The sequence below is a fragment of the Phalangium opilio genome, unplaced genomic scaffold, assembly GCF_054372755.1.
Source record: "Phalangium opilio isolate 3A_F unplaced genomic scaffold, DU_Popi_V2 ptg000060l_1, whole genome shotgun sequence".
Lineage (NCBI taxonomy): Eukaryota > Metazoa > Arthropoda > Arachnida > Opiliones > Phalangiidae > Phalangium > Phalangium opilio.
In genome coordinates, this window is record NW_028324177.1 from 9736979 (window position 1) to 9752620 (window position 15642).

Genomic DNA, 15642 nt, shown 5'->3' on the forward strand with positions numbered 1-15642 from the left:
GAGGTCAGTTTTCTAAAATCTTTATTATGAAACGATAGAAGAAGATCAATGGTGAAATCTCAAGCAGATCCGATATGGTCTAGTGGCTAGGATATCTGGCTCTCACCTCTAAGGCCCGGGTTCAATTCCCGGTATCGGAGGTCAGTTTTCTAAAAACTTTATTAGTCAACGATACTATTAGCTCAATTGTGAGAAACCAAATAGATCCGATATGGTCTAGTGGCTAGGATATCTGGCTTTCACCCAGATGGCCCGGGTTCAATTCCCGGTATCGGAGGTCAGTTTTCAAAATTTTTTTATTAAGAAACGATACTAGGAACTCATTTGGTAAAACCCAAGCAGATCCGATATGGTCTAGTGGCTAGGATATCTGGCTTCACCCAGAAGGCACTTGTTCAATTCCCGGTATCCGAGGTCAGATTTCTAAAATCTTTATTATGAAACGATAGAAGAAGCTCAATGGTGAAAACTCAAGCAGATCCGATATGGTCTAGTGGCTGGGATATCTGGCTCTCACCCAGAAGGCCCGGGTTCAATTCCCGGTATCGGAGGTCAGTTTTCTAAAAACTTTATTAAGAAACGATACTAGGAACTCAATTGTTAAAACCCAAGCAGATCCGATATGGTCTAGTGGCTAGGATATCTGGCTTCACCCAGAAGGCACTTGTTCAATTCCCGGTATCTGAGGTCAGTTTTCTAAAATCTTTATTATGAAACGATACAAGAAGCTCAATAGTGAAACCCCAAGCAGATCCGATATGGTCTAGTGGATAGGCAGTCTGGCTTTCAGCCAGAAGGCTTGGGTTCAATTCCCGGTATCGGAGGTTAGTTTTCTTAATTCTTTACTAAGAAACGATACTAGGAACTCAATGGTGAAAACTCAAGTAGATCCGATATGGTCTATTGGCTAGGATATCTGGCCTTCACCCAGAAGGCCCGGGTTCAGTTCCCGGTATCGGAGGTCAGTTTTCTAAATTCTTTATTAAGAAACGATACTAGGAACTCAATTGTTAAAACCCAAGCAGATCCGATATGGTCTAGTGGCTAGGATATCTGGCTTCACCCAGAAGGCGCTTGTTAAATTCCCGGTATCTGAGGTCAGTTTTCTAAAATCTTTATTATGAAACGATAGAAGAAGCTCAATGGTGAAAACATAAGCAGATTCGATATGGTCTAGTGGCTGGGATATCTGGCTCTCACCCAGATGGCCCGGGTTCAATTCCCGGTATCGGAGGTCAGTTTTCTAAAATCTTTTTTATGAAACGATAGAAGAAGCTCAATGGTGAAAACTCAAGCAGATCCGATATGGTCTAGTGGCTGGGATATCTGGCTCTCACCCAGAAGGCCCGGGTTCAATTCCCGGTATCGGAGGTCAGTTTTCTAAAAACTTTATTAAGAAACGATACTAGGAACTCAATTTTTAAAACCCAAGCAGATCCGATATGGTCTTGTGGCTAGGATATCTGGCTTTCACCCAGAAGACCCGGGTTCAATTCCTGGTATCGGAGGTCAGTTTTCTAAATTTTTTATTAATCAACGATTCTAGGAGCTCAATTGTGACAAACCAAACGGATCCGATATGGTTTAATGGCTAGGATATCTGGTTTTCAACCAGAAGGCCCGGGTTCAATTCCCGGTATCGGAGGTCAGTTTTCTAAAAACTTTATTAGTCAACGATACTATGAGCTCAATTGTGAGAAACCAAATAGATCCGATATGGTCTAGTGGCTAGGATATCTGGCTTTCACCCAGAAGGCCCGGGTTCAATTCCCGGTGTCGGAGGTCAGTTTTCAAAATTTTTTTATTAAGAAACGATACTAGGAACTCATTTGGTAAAACCCAAGCAGATCCGATATGGTCTAGTGGCTAGGATATCTGGCTTCACCCAGAAGGCACTTGTTCAATTCCCGGTATCTGAGGTCAGTTTTCTAAAATCTTTATTATGTCACGATACAAGAAGCTCAATAGTGAAAACCCAAGCAGATCCGATATGGTCTAGTGGATAGGCAGTCTGGCTTTCACCCAGAAGGCCTGGGTTCAATTCCCGGTATCGGAGGTCAGTTTTCTTAATTCTTTACTAAGAAACGATACTAGGAACTCAATGGTGAAAACTCAAGTAGATCCGATATGGTCTATTGGCTAGGATATCTGGCCTTCACCCAGAAGGCCCGGGTTCAGTTCCCGGTATCGGAGGTCAGTTTTCTAAATTCTTTATTAAGAAACGATACTAGGAACTCAATTGTTAAAACCCAAGCAGATCCGATATGGTCTAGTGGCTAGGATATCTGGCTTCACCCAGAAGGCACTTGTTCAATTCCCGGTATCTGAGGTCCGTTTTCTAAAATCTTTATTATGAAACGATACAAGAAGCTCAATAGTGAAAACCCAAGCAGATCCGATATGGTCTAGTGGATAGGCAGTCTGGCTTTCACCCAGAAGGCTTGGGTTCAATTCCCGGTATCGGTGGTCAGTTTTCTTAATTCTTTACTAAGAAACGATACTAGGAACTCAATGGTGAAAACTCAAGTAGATCCGATATGGTCTATTGGCTAGGATATCTGGCCTTCACCCAGAAGGCCCGGATTCAGTTCCCGGTATCGGAGGTCAGTTTTCTAAATTCTTTATTAAGAAACGATACTAGGAACTCATTTGGTAAAACCCAAGGAGATCCGATATGGTCTAGTGGCTAGGATATCTGGCTTCACCCAGAAGGCACTTGTTCAATTCCCGGTATCCGAGGTCAGTTTTCTAAAATCTTTATTATGAAACGATAGAAGAAGCTCAATGGTGAAAACTCAAGCAGATCCGATATGGTCTAGTGGCTTTGATATCTGGCTCTCACCCAGAAGGCCCGGGTTCAATTCCCGGTATCGGAGGTCAGTTTTCTAAAAACTTTATTAAGAAACGATACTAGGAACTCAATTGTTAAAACCCAAGCAGATCCGATATGGTCTAGTGGCTAGGATATCTGGCTTCACCCAGAAGGCACTTGTTCAATTCCCGGTATCTGAGGTCAGTTTTCTAAAATCTTTATTATGAAACGATACAAGAAGCTCAATAGTGAAAATCCAAGCAGATCCGATATGGTCTAGTGGATAGGCAGTCTGGCTTTCACCCAGAAGGCTTGGGTTCAATTCCCGGTATCGGAGGTCAGTTTTCTTAATTCTTTACTAAGAAACGATACTAGGAACTCAATGGTGAAAACTCAAGTAGATCCGATATGGTCTATTGGCTAGGATATCTGGCCTTCACCCAGAAGGCCCGGGTTCAGTTCCCGGTATCGGAGGTCAGTTTTCTAAATTCTTTATTAAGAAACGATACTAGGAACTCAATTGTTAAAACCCAAGCAGATCCGATATGGTCTAGTGGCTAGGATATCTGGCTTCACCCAGAAGGCACTTGTTCAATTCCCGGTATCTGAGGTCCGTTTTCTAAAATCTTTATTATGAAACGATACAAGAAGCTCAATAGTGAAAACCCAAGCAGATCCGATATGGTCTAGTGGATAGGCAGTCTGGCTTTCACCCAGAAGGCTTGGGTTCAATTCCCGGTATCGGTGGTCAGTTTTCTTAATTCTTTACTAAGAAACGATACTAGGAACTCAATGGTGAAAACTCAAGTAGATCCGATATGGTCTATTGGCTAGGATATCTGGCCTTCACCCAGAAGGCCCGGGTTCAGTTCCCGGTATCGGAGGTCAGTTTTCTAAATTCTTTATTAAGAAACGATACTAGGAACTCATTTGGTAAAACCCAAGGAGATCCGATATGGTCTAGTGGCTAGGATATCTGGCTTCACCCAGAAGGCACTTGTTCAATTCCCGGTATCCGAGGTCAGTTTTCTAAAATCTTTATTATGAAACGATAGAAGAAGCTCAATGGTGAAAACTCAAGCAGATCCGATATGGTCTAGTGGCTTTGATATCTGGCTCTCACCCAGAAGGCCCGGGTTCAATTCCCGGTATCGGAGGTCAGTTTTCTAAAAACTTTATTAAGAAACGATACTAGGAACTCAATTGTTAAAACCCAAGCAGATCCGATATGGTCTAGTGGCTAGGATATCTGGCTTCACCCAGAAGGCACTTGTTCAATTCCCGGTATCTGAGGTCAGTTTTCTAAAATCTTTATTATGAAACGATACAAGAAGCTCAATAGTGAAAATCCAAGCAGATCCGATATGGTCTAGTGGATAGGCAGTCTGGCTTTCACCCAGAAGGCTTGGGTTCAATTCCCGGTATCGGAGGTCAGTTTTCTTAATTCTTTACTAAGAAACGATACTAGGAACTCAATGGTGAAAACTCAAGTAGATCCGATATGGTCTATTGGCTAGGATATCTGGCCTTCACCCAGAAGGCCCGGGTTCAGTTCCCGGTATCGGAGGTCAGTTTTCTAAATTCTTTATTAAGAAACGATACTAGGAACTCAATTGTTTAAACCCAAGCAGATCCGATATGGTCTAGTGGCTAGGATATCTGGCTTCACCCAGAAGGCACTTGATCAATTCCCGGTATCTGAGGTCAGTTTTCTAAAATCTTTATTATGAAACGATAGAAGAAGCTCAATGGTGAAAACTTAAGCAGATCCGATATGGTCTAGTGGCTGGGATATCTGGCTCTCACCCAGATGGCCCGGGTTCAATTCCCGGTATCGGAGGTCAGTTTTCTAAAAACTTTATTAGTCAACGATACTATGAGCTCAATTGTGAAAACTCAAGCAGATCCGATATGGTCTTGTGGCTAGGATATCTGGCTTTCACCCAGAAGACCCGGGTTCAATTCCTGGTATCGGAGGTCAGTTTTCTAAATTTTTTATTAATCAACGATTCTAGGAGCTCAATTGTGACAAACCAAACGGATCCGATATGGTTTAATGGCTAGGATATCTAGTTTTCAACCAGAAGGCCCGGGTTCAATTCCCGGTATCGGAGGTCCGTTTTCTAAAAACTTTATTAGTCAACGATACTATGAGCTCAATTGTGAGAAATCAAATAGATCCGATATGGTCTAGTGGCTAGGATATCTGGCTTTCACCCAGAAGGCCCGGGTTCAATTCCCGGTGTCGGAGGTCAGTTTTCAAAATTTTTTTATTAAGAAACGATACTAGGAACTCATTTGGTAAAACCCAAGCAGATCCGATATGGTCTAGTGGCTAGGATATCTGGCTTCACCCAGAAGGCACTTGTTCAATTCCCGGTATCTGAGGTCAGATTTCTAAAATCTTTATTATGAAACGATACAAGAAGCTCAATAGTGAAAATCCAAGCAGATCCGATATGGTCTAGTGGATAGGCAGTCTGGCTTTCACCCAGAAGGCTTGGGTTCAATTCCCGGTATCGGAGGTCAGTTTTCTTAATTCTTTACTAAGAAACGATACTAGGAACTCAATGGTGAAAACTCAAGTAGATCCGATATGGTCTATTGGCTAGGATATCTGGCCTTCACCCAGAAGGCCCGGGTTCAGTTCCCGGTATCGGAGGTCAGTTTTCTAAATTCTTTATTAAGAAACGATACTAGGAACTCAATTGTTTAAACCCAAGCAGATCCGATATGGTCTAGTGGCTAGGATATCTGGCTTCACCCAGAAGGCACTTGTTCAATTCCCGGTATCTGAGGTCAGTTTTCTAAAATCTTTATTATGAAACGATAGAAGAAGCTCAATGGTGAAAACTTAAGCAGATCCGATATGGTCTAGTGGCTGGGATATCTGGCTCTCACCCAGATGGCCCGGGTTCAATTCCCGGTATCGGAGGTCAGTTTTCTAAAAACTTTATTAGTCAACGATACTATGAGCTCAATTGTGAAAACTCAAGCAGATCCGATATGGTCTTGTGGCTAGGATATCTGGCTTTCACCCAGAAGACCCGGGTTCAATTCCCGGTATCGGAGGTCAGTTTTCTTAATTCTTTACTAAGAAACGATACTAGGAACTCAATGGTGAAAACTCAAGTAGATCCGATATGGTCTATTGGCTAGGATATCTGGCCTTCACCCAGAAGACCCGGGTTCAATTCCCGGTATCGGAGGTCAGTTTTCTTAATTCTTTACTAAGAAACGATACTAGGAACTCAATGGTGAAAACTCAAGTAGATCCGATATGGTCTATTGGCTAGGATATCTGGCCTTCACCCAGAAGGCCCGGGTTCAGTTCCCGGTATCGGAGGTCAGTTTTCTAAATTCTTTATTAAGAAACGATACTAGGAACTCAATTGTTTAAACCCAAGCAGATCCGATATGGTCTAGTGGCTAGGATATCTGGCTTCACCCAGAAGGCACTTGTTCAATTCCCGGTATCTGAGGTCAGTTTTCTAAAATCTTTATTATGAAACGATAGAAGAAGCTCAATGGTGAAAACTTAAGCAGATCCGATATGGTCTATTGGCTAGGATATCTGGCCTTCACCCAGAAGGCCCGGGTTCAGTTCCCGGTATCGGAGGTCAGTTTTCTAAATTCTTTATTAAGAAACGATACTAGGAACTCAATTGTTAAAACCCAAGCAGATCCGATATGGTCTTGTGGCTAGGATATCTGGCTTTCACCCAGAAGACCCGGGTTCAATTCCTGGTATCGGAGGTCAGTTTTCTAAATTTTTTATTAATCAACGATTCTAGGAGCTCAATTGTGACAAACCAAACGGATCCGATATGGTTTAATGGCTAGGATATCTGGTTTTCAACCAGAAGGCCCGGGTTCAATTCCCGGTATCGGAGGTCAGTTTTCTAAAAACTTTATTAGTCAACGATACTATGAGCTCAATTGTGAGAAACCAAATCGAACCGATATGGTCTAGTGGCTAGGATATCTGGCTTTCACCCAGAAGGCCCGGGTTCAATTCCCGGTGTCGGAGGACAGTTTTCAAAATTTTTTTATTAAGAAACGATACTAGGAACTCATTTGGTAAAACCAAGCAGATCCGATATGGTCTAGTGGCTAGGATATCTGCCTTCACCCAGAAGGCACTTGTTCAAGTCCCGGTATCTGAGGTCAGTTTTCTAAAAACTTTATTAGTCAACGATACTATGAGCTCAATTGTGAGAAACCAAATAGATCCGATATGGTCTAGTGGCTAGGATATCTGGCTTCACCCAGAAGGCACTTGTTCAATTCCCGGTAGCTGAGGTCAGTTTTCTAAAATCTTTATTATGAAACGATAGAAGAAGCTTAATGTTGAAAACTCAAGCAGATCCGATATGGTCTAGTGGCTAGAATATCTGGCTTTCACCCAGAAGGCCCGGGTTCAATTCCCGGTTTCGGAGGTCAGTTTTCTAAAATCTTTATTATGAAACGATACAAGAAGCTCAATAGTGAAAACCCAAGCAGATCCGATATGGTCTAATGGATAGGCAGTCTGGCTTTCACCCAGAAGGCCTGGGTTCAATTCCCGGTATCGGAGGTCAGTTATCTAAATTCTTTACTAAGAAACGATACTAGGAACTCAATTGTTAAAACATAAGCAGATCCGATATGGTCTAGTGGCTAGGATATCTGGCTTCACCCAGCAGGCACTTGTTCAATTCCCGGTATCTGAGGTCAGTTTTCTAAAATCTTTATTATGAAACGATAGAAGAAGCTTAATGTTGAAAACTCAAGCAGATCCGATATGGTCTAGTGGCTAGGATATCTGGCTTTCACCCAGAAGGCCCGGGTTCAATTCCCGGTATCGGAGGGCAGTTTTCTAAATTCTTTATTAAGAAACGATACTAGGAACTCAATTGTTAAAACCCGAATAGATCCGATATTGTCTAGGGGCTAGGATATCTGGCTTAACTCAGAAGGCCCTGGTTTAATTCCCGGTATCGGAGGTCAGTTTTCTAAAAAATTTATTAATCAACGATTCTAGTAGCTCACTTGTGACAAACCAAACGGATCCGATATGGTCTAGTGGCTAGGATATCTGGCTCTCACCCAGAAGGCCTGGGTTCAATTCCCGGTATCGGAGGTCAGTTTTCTAAAAACTTTATTAGTCAACGATACTATGAGCTCAATTGTGAGAAACCAAATAGATCCGATATGGTCTATTGGCTAGGATATCTGGCCTTCAACCAGAAGAACCGGGTTCAATTCCTGGTATCGGAGGTCAGTTTTCTAAATTCTTTATTAAGAAACGATACTAGGAACTCAATTGTTAAAACCCAAGCAGATCCGATATGGTCTAGTGGCTAGGATATCTGGCTTCACCCATAAGGCACTTGTTCAATTCCCGGTATCTGAGGTCAGTTTTCTAAAATCTTTATTATGAAACGATAGAAGAAGCTCAATTGTTAAAACCCGAGCAGATCCGATATGGTCTAGTGGCTAGGATATCTGGCTTAACCCAGAAGGCTCGGGTTCATTTCCCGGTATCGGATTTCAGTTTTCTAAAAACTTTATTAGTCAACGATACTATGAGCTCAATTGTGACAAACCTAACGGATCCGATATGGTCTAGTGGCTAGGATATCTGGCTCTCACCCAGAAGGCCCGGGTTCAATTCCTGTTATCGCAGGTCAGTTTTCTAAAATCTTTATTATGAAACGATAGAAGACGCTCAATGGTGAAAAGTCAAGCAGATCCGATATGGTCTAGTGGCTAGGATATCTGGCTTTCACCCAGAAGGCCCGGGTATAATTCCCGGTATCGGAGGTCAGTTTTCTAAAAAATTATTAATCAGCGATACTAGGAGCTCAATTGTGACAAACCAAACGGGTCCGATATGGTCTAGTGGCTAGGATATCTGGCTTTCACCCAGAAGGCCCGGGTTCAATTCCCGGTGTCGGAGGACAGTTTTCAAAATTTTTTTATTAAGAAACGATACTAGGAACTCATTTGGTAAAACCAAGCAGATCCGATATGGTCTAGTGGCTAGGATATCTGCCTTCACCCAGAAGGCACTTGTTCAAGTCCCGGTATCTGAGGTCAGTTTTCTAAAAACTTTATTAGTCAACGATACTATGAGCTCAATTGTGAGAAACCAAATAGATCCGATATGGTCTAGTGGCTAGGATATCTGGCTTCACCCAGAAGGCACTTGTTCAATTCCCGGTAGCTGAGGTCAGTTTTCTAAAATCTTTATTATGAAACGATAGAAGAAGCTTAATGTTGAAAACTCAAGCAGATCCGATATGGTCTAGTGGCTAGAATATCTGGCTTTCACCCAGAAGGCCCGGGTTCAATTCCCGGTTTCGGAGGTCAGTTTTCTAAAATCTTTATTATGAAACGATACAAGAAGCTCAATAGTGAAAACCCAAGCAGATCCGATATGGTCTAATGGATAGGCAGTCTGGCTTTCACCCAGAAGGCCTGGGTTCAATTCCCGGTATCGGAGGTCAGTTATCTAAATTCTTTACTAAGAAACGATACTAGGAACTCAATTGTTAAAACATAAGCAGATCCGATATGGTCTAGTGGCTAGGATATCTGGCTTCACCCAGCAGGCACTTGTTCAATTCCCGGTATCTGAGGTCAGTTTTCTAAAATCTTTATTATGAAACGATAGAAGAAGCTTAATGTTGAAAACTCAAGCAGATCCGATATGGTCTAGTGGCTAGGATATCTGGCTTTCACCCAGAAGGCCCGGGTTCAATTCCCGGTATCGGAGGGCAGTTTTCTAAATTCTTTATTAAGAAACGATACTAGGAACTCAATTGTTAAAACCCGAATAGATCCGATATTGTCTAGGGGCAAGGATATCTGGCTTAACTCAGAAGGCCCTGGTTTAATTCCCGGTATCGGAGGTCAGTTTTCTAAAAAATTTATTAATCAACGATTCTAGTAGCTCACTTGTGACAAACCAAACGGATCCGATATGGTCCAGTGGCTAGGATATCTGGCTCTCACCCAGAAGGCCTGGGTTCAATTCCCGGTATCGGAGGTCAGTTTTCTAAAAACTTTATTAGTCAACGATACTATGAGCTCAATTGTGAGAAACCAAATAGATCCGATATGGTCTATTGGCTAGGATATCTGGCCTTCAACCAGAAGAACCGGGTTCAATTCCTGGTATCGGAGGTCAGTTTTCTAAATTCTTTATTAAGAAACGATACTAGGAACTCAATTGTTAAAACCCAAGCAGATCCGATATGGTCTAGTGGCTAGGATATCTGGCTTCACCCAGAAGGCACTTGTTCAATTCCCGGTATCTGAGGTCAGTTTTCTAAAATCTTTATTATGAAACGATAGAAGAAGCTCAATTGTTAAAACCCGAGCAGATCCGATATGGTCTAGTGGCTAGGATATCTGGCTTAACCCAGAAGGCTCGGGTTCATTTCCCGGTATCGGATTTCAGTTTTCTAAAAACTTTATTAGTCAACGATACTATGAGCTCAATTGTGACAAACCTAACGGATCCGATATGGTCTAGTGGCTAGGATATCTGGCTCTCACCCAGAAGGCCCGGGTTCAATTCCTGTTATCGCAGGTCAGTTTTCTAAAATCTTTATTATGAAACGATAGAAGACGCTCAATGGTGAAAAGTCAAGCAGATCCGATATGGTCTAGTGGCTAGGATATCTGGCTTTCACCCAGAAGGCCCGGGTATAATTCCCGGTATCGGAGGTCAGTTTTCTAAAAAATTATTAATCAGCGATACTAGGAGCTCAATTGTGACAAACCAAACGGGTCCGATATGGTCTAGTGGCTAGGATATCTGGCTTTCACCCAGAAGTCTAGGGTTCAGTTCCCGGTATCGGAGGTCAGTTTTCTAAATTCTTTATTAAGAAACGATACTAGGAACTCAATTGTTAAAACCCAAGCAGATCCGATATGGTCTAGTGGCTAGGATATCTGGCTTCACTCAGAAGGCACTTGTTCAATTCCCGGTATCTGAGGTCAGTTTTCTAAAATCTTTATTATGAAACGATAGAAGAAGCTCAATGGTGATAACAGAAACAGACCCGATATGGTCTAGTGGCTAGGATAACTGTCTTTCACCCTGAAGGCCCGGGTTCAATTCCCGGTATCGGAGGTCAGTTTTCTAAATTTTTTATTAAGAAACGATACTAGGAACTCAATTGTTAAAACCCAAGCAGATCCGATATGGTCTAGTGGCTAGGATATCTGGCTCTCACCCAGAAGGCACTTGTTCAATTCCCGGTATCGGAGGTCAGTTTTCTAAATTTTTTATTAAGAAACGATACTAGGAACTTAATTGTTAAAACCCAAGCAGATCCGATATGGTATAGTGGCTAGGATATCTGGCTTCACCCAGAAGGCACTTGTTCAATTCCCGGTATCTGAGGTCAGTTTTCTAAAATCTTTATTATGAAACGATACAAGAAGCTCAATAGTGAAAACTTAAGCAGATCCGATATGGTCTAGTGGATAGGCAGTCTGGCTTCACCCAGAAGGCACTTGTTCAATTCCCGGTATCTGAGGTCCGTTTTCTAAAATCTTTATTATGAAACGATACAAGAAGCTCAATAGTGAAAACCCAAGCAGATCCGATATGGTGTAGTGGATAGGCAGTCTGGCTTTCACCCAGAAGGCTTGGGTTCAATTCCCGGTATCGGTGGTCAGTTTTCTTAATTCTTTACTAAGAAACGATACTAGGAACTCAATGGTGAAAACTCAAGTAGATCCGATATGGTCTATTGGCTAGGATATCTGGCCTTCACCCAGAAGGCCCGGGTTCAGTTCCCGGTATCGGAGGTCAGTTTTCTAAATTCTTTATTAAGAAACGATACTAGGAACTCAATTGTTAAAACCCAAGCAGATCCGATATGGTCTAGTGGCTAGGAAATCTGGCTTCACCCAGAAGGCACTTGTTCAATTCCCGGTATCTGAGGTCAGTTTTCTAAAATCTTTATTATGAAACGATAGAAGAAGCTCAATGGTGAAAACTTAAGCAGATCCGATATGGTCTAGTGGCTGGGATATCTGGCTCTCACCCAGATGGCCCGGGTTCAATTCCCGGTATCGTAGGTCAGTTTTCTAAAAACTTGATTAGTCAACGATACTATGAGCTCAATTGTGAAAACTCAAGCAGATCCGATATCGTCTTGTGGCTAGGATATCTGGCTTTCACCCAGAAGACCCGGGTTCAATTCCTGGTATCGGAGGTCAGTTTTCTAAATTTTTTATTAATCAACGATTCTAGGAGCTCAATTGTGACAAACCAAACGGATTCGATATGGCTTAATGGCTAGGATATCTGGTTTTCAACCAGAAGGCCCGGGTACAATTCCCGGTATCGGAGGTCAGTTTTCTAAAAACTTTATTAGTCAACGATACTATGAGCTCAATTGTGAGAAATCAAATAGATCCGATATGGTCTAGTGGCTAGGATATCTGGCTTTCACCCAGAAGGCCCGGGTTCAATTCCCGGTGTCGGAGGTCAGTTTTCTAAAATCTTTATTATGAAACGATACAAGAAGCTCAATAGTGAAAACCCAAGCAGATCCGATATGGTCTAGTGGATAGGCAGTCTGGCTTTCACCCAGAAGGCCTGGGTTCAAATCCCGGTATCGGAGGTCAGTTTTCTAAATTCTTTATTAAGAAACGATACTAGGAACTCAATTGTTAAAACCCAAGCAGATCCGATATGGTCTAGTGGATAGGCAGTCTGGCTTTCACCCAGATGGCCCGGGTTCAATTCCCGGTATCGGAGGGCAGTTTTCTAAATTCTTTATTAAGAAACGATACTAGGAACTCAATTGCTAAAACCCGAATAGATCCGATATTGTCTAGGGGCTAGGATATCTGGCTTAACCCAGAAGGCACTGGTTTAATTCCCGGTATCGTAGGTCAGTTTTCTAAAAAATTTATTAATCAACGATTCTAGGAGCTCACTTGTGACAAACCAAACGGATCCGATATGGTTTAGTGGCTAGGATATCTGGCTTCACTAAGAAGGCACTTGTTCAATTCCCGGTATCTGAGGTCAGTTTTCTAAAATCTTTATTATGAAACGATAGAAGAAGATCAATGGTGAAATCTCAAGCAGATCCGATATGGTCTAGTGGCTAGGATATCTGGCTCTCACCTCTAAGGCCCGGGTTCAATTCCCGGTATCGGAGGTCAGTTTTCTAAAAACTTTATTAGTCAACGATACTATTAGCTCAATTGTGAGAAACCAAATAGATCCGATATGGTCTAGTGGCTAGGATATCTGGCTTTCACCCAGATGGCCCGGGTTCAATTCCCGGTATCGGAGGTCAGTTTTCAAAAATTTTTTATTAAGAAACGATACTAGGAACTCATTTGGTAAAACCCAAGCAGATCCGATATGGTCTAGTGGCTAGGATATCTGGCTTCACCCAGAAGGCACTTGTTCAATTCCCGGTATCCGAGGTCAGATTTCTAAAATCTTTATTATGAAACGATAGAAGAAGCTCAATGGTGAAATCTCAAGCAGATCCGATATGGTCTAGTGGCTGGGATATCTGGCTCTCACCCAGAAGGCCCGGGTTCAATTCCCGGTATCGGAGGTCAGTTTTCTAAAAACTTTATTAAGAAACGATACTAGGAACTCAATTGTTAAAACCCAAGCAGATCCGATATGGTCTAGTGGCTAGGATATCTGGCTTCACCCAGAAGGCACTTGTTCAATTCCCGGTATCTGAGGTCAGTTTTCTAAAATCTTTATTATGAAACGATACAAGAAGCTCAATAGTGAAACCCCAAGCAGATCCGATATGGTCTAGTGGATAGGCAGTCTGGCTTTCAGCCAGAAGGCTTGGGTTCAATTCCCGGTATCGGAGGTTAGTTTTCTTAATTCTTTACTAAGAAACGATACTAGGAACTCAATGGTGAAAACTCAAGTAGATCCGATATGGTCTATTGGCTAGGATATCTGGCCTTCACCCAGAAGGCCCGGGTTCAGTTCCCGGTATCGGAGGTCAGTTTTCTAAATTCTTTATTAAGAAACGATACTAGGAACTCAATTGTTAAAACCCAAGCAGATCCGATATGGTCTAGTGGCTAGGATATCTGGCTTCACCCAGAAGGCGCTTGTTAAATTCCCGGTATCTGAGGTCAGTTTTCTAAAATCTTTATTATGAAACGATAGAAGAAGCTCAATGGTGAAAACATAAGCAGATTCGATATGGTCTAGTGGCTGGGATATCTGGCTCTCACCCAGATGGCCCGGGTTCAATTCCCGGTATCGGAGGTCAGTTTTCTAAAATCTTTTTTATGAAACGATAGAAGAAGCTCAATGGTGAAAACTCAAGCAGATCCGATATGGTCTAGTGGCTGGGATATCTGGCTCTCACCCAGAAGGCCCGGGTTCAATTCCCGGTATCGGAGGTCAGTTTTCTAAAAACTTTATTAAGAAACGATACTAGGAACTCAATTTTTAAAACCCAAGCAGATCCGATATGGTCTTGTGGCTAGGATATCTGGCTTTCACCCAGAAGACCCGGGTTCAATTCCTGGTATCGGAGGTCAGTTTTCTAAATTTTTTATTAATCAACGATTCTAGGAGCTCAATTGTGACAAACCAAACGGATCCGATATGGTTTAATGGCTAGGATATCTGGTTTTCAACCAGAAGGCCCGGGTTCAATTCCCGGTATCGGAGGTCAGTTTTCTAAAAACTTTATTAGTCAACGATACTATGAGCTCAATTGTGAGAAACCAAATAGATCCGATATGGTCTAGTGGCTAGGATATCTGGCTTTCACCCAGAAGGCCCGGGTTCAATTCCCGGTGTCGGAGGTCAGTTTTCAAAATTTTTTTATTAAGAAACGATACTAGGAACTCATTTGGTAAAACCCAAGCAGATCCGATATGGTCTAGTGGCTAGGATATCTGGCTTCACCCAGAAGGCACTTGTTCAATTCCCGGTATCTGAGGTCAGTTTTCTAAAATCTTTATTATGTCACGATACAAGAAGCTCAATAGTGAAAACCCAAGCAGATCCGATATGGTCTAGTGGATAGGCAGTCTGGCTTTCACCCAGAAGGCCTGGGTTCAATTCCCGGTATCGGAGGTCAGTTTTCTTAATTCTTTACTAAGAAACGATACTAGGAACTCAATGGTGAAAACTCAAGTAGATCCGATATGGTCTATTGGCTAGGATATCTGGCCTTCACCCAGAAGGCCCGGGTTCAGTTCCCGGTATCGGAGGTCAGTTTTCTAAATTCTTTATTAAGAAACGATACTAGGAACTCAATTGTTAAAACCCAAGCAGATCCGATATGGTCTAGTGGCTAGGATATCTGGCTTCACCCAGAAGGCACTTGTTCAATTCCCGGTATCTGAGGTCCGTTTTCTAAAATCTTTATTATGAAACGATACAAGAAGCTCAATAGTGAAAACCCAAGCAGATCCGATATGGTCTAGTGGATAGGCAGTCTGGCTTTCACCCAGAAGGCTTGGGTTCAATTCCCGGTATCGGTGGTCAGTTTTCTTAATTCTTTACTAAGAAACGATACTAGGAACTCAATGGTGAAAACTCAAGTAGATCCGATATGGTCTATTGGCTAGGATATCTGGCCTTCACCCAGAAGGCCCGGGTTCAGTTCCCGGTATCGGAGGTCAGTTTTCTAAATTCTTTATTAAGAAACGATACTAGGAACTCATTTGGTAAAACCCAAGCAGATCCGATATGGTCTAGTGGCTAGGATATCTGGCTTCACCCAGAAGGCACTTGTTCAATTCCCGGTATCCGAGGTCAGTTTTCTAAAATCTTTATTATGAAACGATAGAAGAAGCTCAATGGTGAAAAC

At 42.3% G+C, this 15642-nt stretch overlaps 27 non-coding genes across 27 annotated transcripts; all 27 read left to right on the plus strand.

The window, feature by feature from the left end:
• Nucleotides 1-205: 205 nt before the first annotated feature.
• Nucleotides 206-277, plus strand: TRNAE-UUC (transfer RNA glutamic acid (anticodon UUC)). Its single transcript has one exon. It is a non-coding gene; the product is annotated as a tRNA-Glu (tRNA).
• Nucleotides 278-479: 202 nt separating this feature from the next.
• Nucleotides 480-551, plus strand: TRNAE-CUC (transfer RNA glutamic acid (anticodon CUC)). The gene has a single exon. It is a non-coding gene; the product is annotated as a tRNA-Glu (tRNA).
• Nucleotides 552-1162: 611 nt separating this feature from the next.
• Nucleotides 1163-1234, plus strand: TRNAE-CUC (transfer RNA glutamic acid (anticodon CUC)). The gene has a single exon. It is a non-coding gene; the product is annotated as a tRNA-Glu (tRNA).
• Nucleotides 1235-1299: 65 nt separating this feature from the next.
• Nucleotides 1300-1371, plus strand: TRNAE-CUC (transfer RNA glutamic acid (anticodon CUC)). The gene has a single exon. It is a non-coding gene; the product is annotated as a tRNA-Glu (tRNA).
• A 202-nt stretch (nucleotides 1372-1573) lies between these two features.
• TRNAE-UUC (transfer RNA glutamic acid (anticodon UUC)) lies at nucleotides 1574-1645 on the plus strand. The gene has a single exon. It is a non-coding gene; the product is annotated as a tRNA-Glu (tRNA).
• Nucleotides 1646-1710: 65 nt separating this feature from the next.
• Nucleotides 1711-1782, plus strand: TRNAE-UUC (transfer RNA glutamic acid (anticodon UUC)). The gene has a single exon. It is a non-coding gene; the product is annotated as a tRNA-Glu (tRNA).
• Nucleotides 1783-2804: 1022 nt separating this feature from the next.
• On the plus strand, nucleotides 2805-2876 carry TRNAE-CUC (transfer RNA glutamic acid (anticodon CUC)). The gene has a single exon. It is a non-coding gene; the product is annotated as a tRNA-Glu (tRNA).
• A 1021-nt stretch (nucleotides 2877-3897) lies between these two features.
• On the plus strand, nucleotides 3898-3969 carry TRNAE-CUC (transfer RNA glutamic acid (anticodon CUC)). Its single transcript has one exon. It is a non-coding gene; the product is annotated as a tRNA-Glu (tRNA).
• Nucleotides 3970-4580: 611 nt separating this feature from the next.
• Nucleotides 4581-4652, plus strand: TRNAE-CUC (transfer RNA glutamic acid (anticodon CUC)). The gene has a single exon. It is a non-coding gene; the product is annotated as a tRNA-Glu (tRNA).
• A 339-nt stretch (nucleotides 4653-4991) lies between these two features.
• Nucleotides 4992-5063, plus strand: TRNAE-UUC (transfer RNA glutamic acid (anticodon UUC)). Its single transcript has one exon. It is a non-coding gene; the product is annotated as a tRNA-Glu (tRNA).
• A 612-nt stretch (nucleotides 5064-5675) lies between these two features.
• Nucleotides 5676-5747, plus strand: TRNAE-CUC (transfer RNA glutamic acid (anticodon CUC)). Its single transcript has one exon. It is a non-coding gene; the product is annotated as a tRNA-Glu (tRNA).
• An 886-nt stretch (nucleotides 5748-6633) lies between these two features.
• TRNAE-UUC (transfer RNA glutamic acid (anticodon UUC)) lies at nucleotides 6634-6705 on the plus strand. The gene has a single exon. It is a non-coding gene; the product is annotated as a tRNA-Glu (tRNA).
• Nucleotides 6706-6770: 65 nt separating this feature from the next.
• On the plus strand, nucleotides 6771-6842 carry TRNAE-UUC (transfer RNA glutamic acid (anticodon UUC)). Its single transcript has one exon. It is a non-coding gene; the product is annotated as a tRNA-Glu (tRNA).
• A 337-nt stretch (nucleotides 6843-7179) lies between these two features.
• On the plus strand, nucleotides 7180-7251 carry TRNAE-UUC (transfer RNA glutamic acid (anticodon UUC)). Its single transcript has one exon. It is a non-coding gene; the product is annotated as a tRNA-Glu (tRNA).
• A 338-nt stretch (nucleotides 7252-7589) lies between these two features.
• Nucleotides 7590-7661, plus strand: TRNAE-UUC (transfer RNA glutamic acid (anticodon UUC)). Its single transcript has one exon. It is a non-coding gene; the product is annotated as a tRNA-Glu (tRNA).
• A 201-nt stretch (nucleotides 7662-7862) lies between these two features.
• Nucleotides 7863-7934, plus strand: TRNAE-CUC (transfer RNA glutamic acid (anticodon CUC)). Its single transcript has one exon. It is a non-coding gene; the product is annotated as a tRNA-Glu (tRNA).
• A 747-nt stretch (nucleotides 7935-8681) lies between these two features.
• TRNAE-UUC (transfer RNA glutamic acid (anticodon UUC)) lies at nucleotides 8682-8753 on the plus strand. The gene has a single exon. It is a non-coding gene; the product is annotated as a tRNA-Glu (tRNA).
• Nucleotides 8754-9090: 337 nt separating this feature from the next.
• TRNAE-UUC (transfer RNA glutamic acid (anticodon UUC)) lies at nucleotides 9091-9162 on the plus strand. Its single transcript has one exon. It is a non-coding gene; the product is annotated as a tRNA-Glu (tRNA).
• A 338-nt stretch (nucleotides 9163-9500) lies between these two features.
• TRNAE-UUC (transfer RNA glutamic acid (anticodon UUC)) lies at nucleotides 9501-9572 on the plus strand. Its single transcript has one exon. It is a non-coding gene; the product is annotated as a tRNA-Glu (tRNA).
• A 201-nt stretch (nucleotides 9573-9773) lies between these two features.
• Nucleotides 9774-9845, plus strand: TRNAE-CUC (transfer RNA glutamic acid (anticodon CUC)). The gene has a single exon. It is a non-coding gene; the product is annotated as a tRNA-Glu (tRNA).
• Nucleotides 9846-12232: 2387 nt separating this feature from the next.
• Nucleotides 12233-12304, plus strand: TRNAE-UUC (transfer RNA glutamic acid (anticodon UUC)). Its single transcript has one exon. It is a non-coding gene; the product is annotated as a tRNA-Glu (tRNA).
• Nucleotides 12305-13052: 748 nt separating this feature from the next.
• Nucleotides 13053-13124, plus strand: TRNAE-UUC (transfer RNA glutamic acid (anticodon UUC)). The gene has a single exon. It is a non-coding gene; the product is annotated as a tRNA-Glu (tRNA).
• A 202-nt stretch (nucleotides 13125-13326) lies between these two features.
• TRNAE-CUC (transfer RNA glutamic acid (anticodon CUC)) lies at nucleotides 13327-13398 on the plus strand. Its single transcript has one exon. It is a non-coding gene; the product is annotated as a tRNA-Glu (tRNA).
• A 611-nt stretch (nucleotides 13399-14009) lies between these two features.
• Nucleotides 14010-14081, plus strand: TRNAE-CUC (transfer RNA glutamic acid (anticodon CUC)). Its single transcript has one exon. It is a non-coding gene; the product is annotated as a tRNA-Glu (tRNA).
• A 65-nt stretch (nucleotides 14082-14146) lies between these two features.
• On the plus strand, nucleotides 14147-14218 carry TRNAE-CUC (transfer RNA glutamic acid (anticodon CUC)). Its single transcript has one exon. It is a non-coding gene; the product is annotated as a tRNA-Glu (tRNA).
• Nucleotides 14219-14420: 202 nt separating this feature from the next.
• Nucleotides 14421-14492, plus strand: TRNAE-UUC (transfer RNA glutamic acid (anticodon UUC)). Its single transcript has one exon. It is a non-coding gene; the product is annotated as a tRNA-Glu (tRNA).
• Nucleotides 14493-14557: 65 nt separating this feature from the next.
• Nucleotides 14558-14629, plus strand: TRNAE-UUC (transfer RNA glutamic acid (anticodon UUC)). The gene has a single exon. It is a non-coding gene; the product is annotated as a tRNA-Glu (tRNA).
• Nucleotides 14630-15642: the final 1013 nt, after the last annotated feature.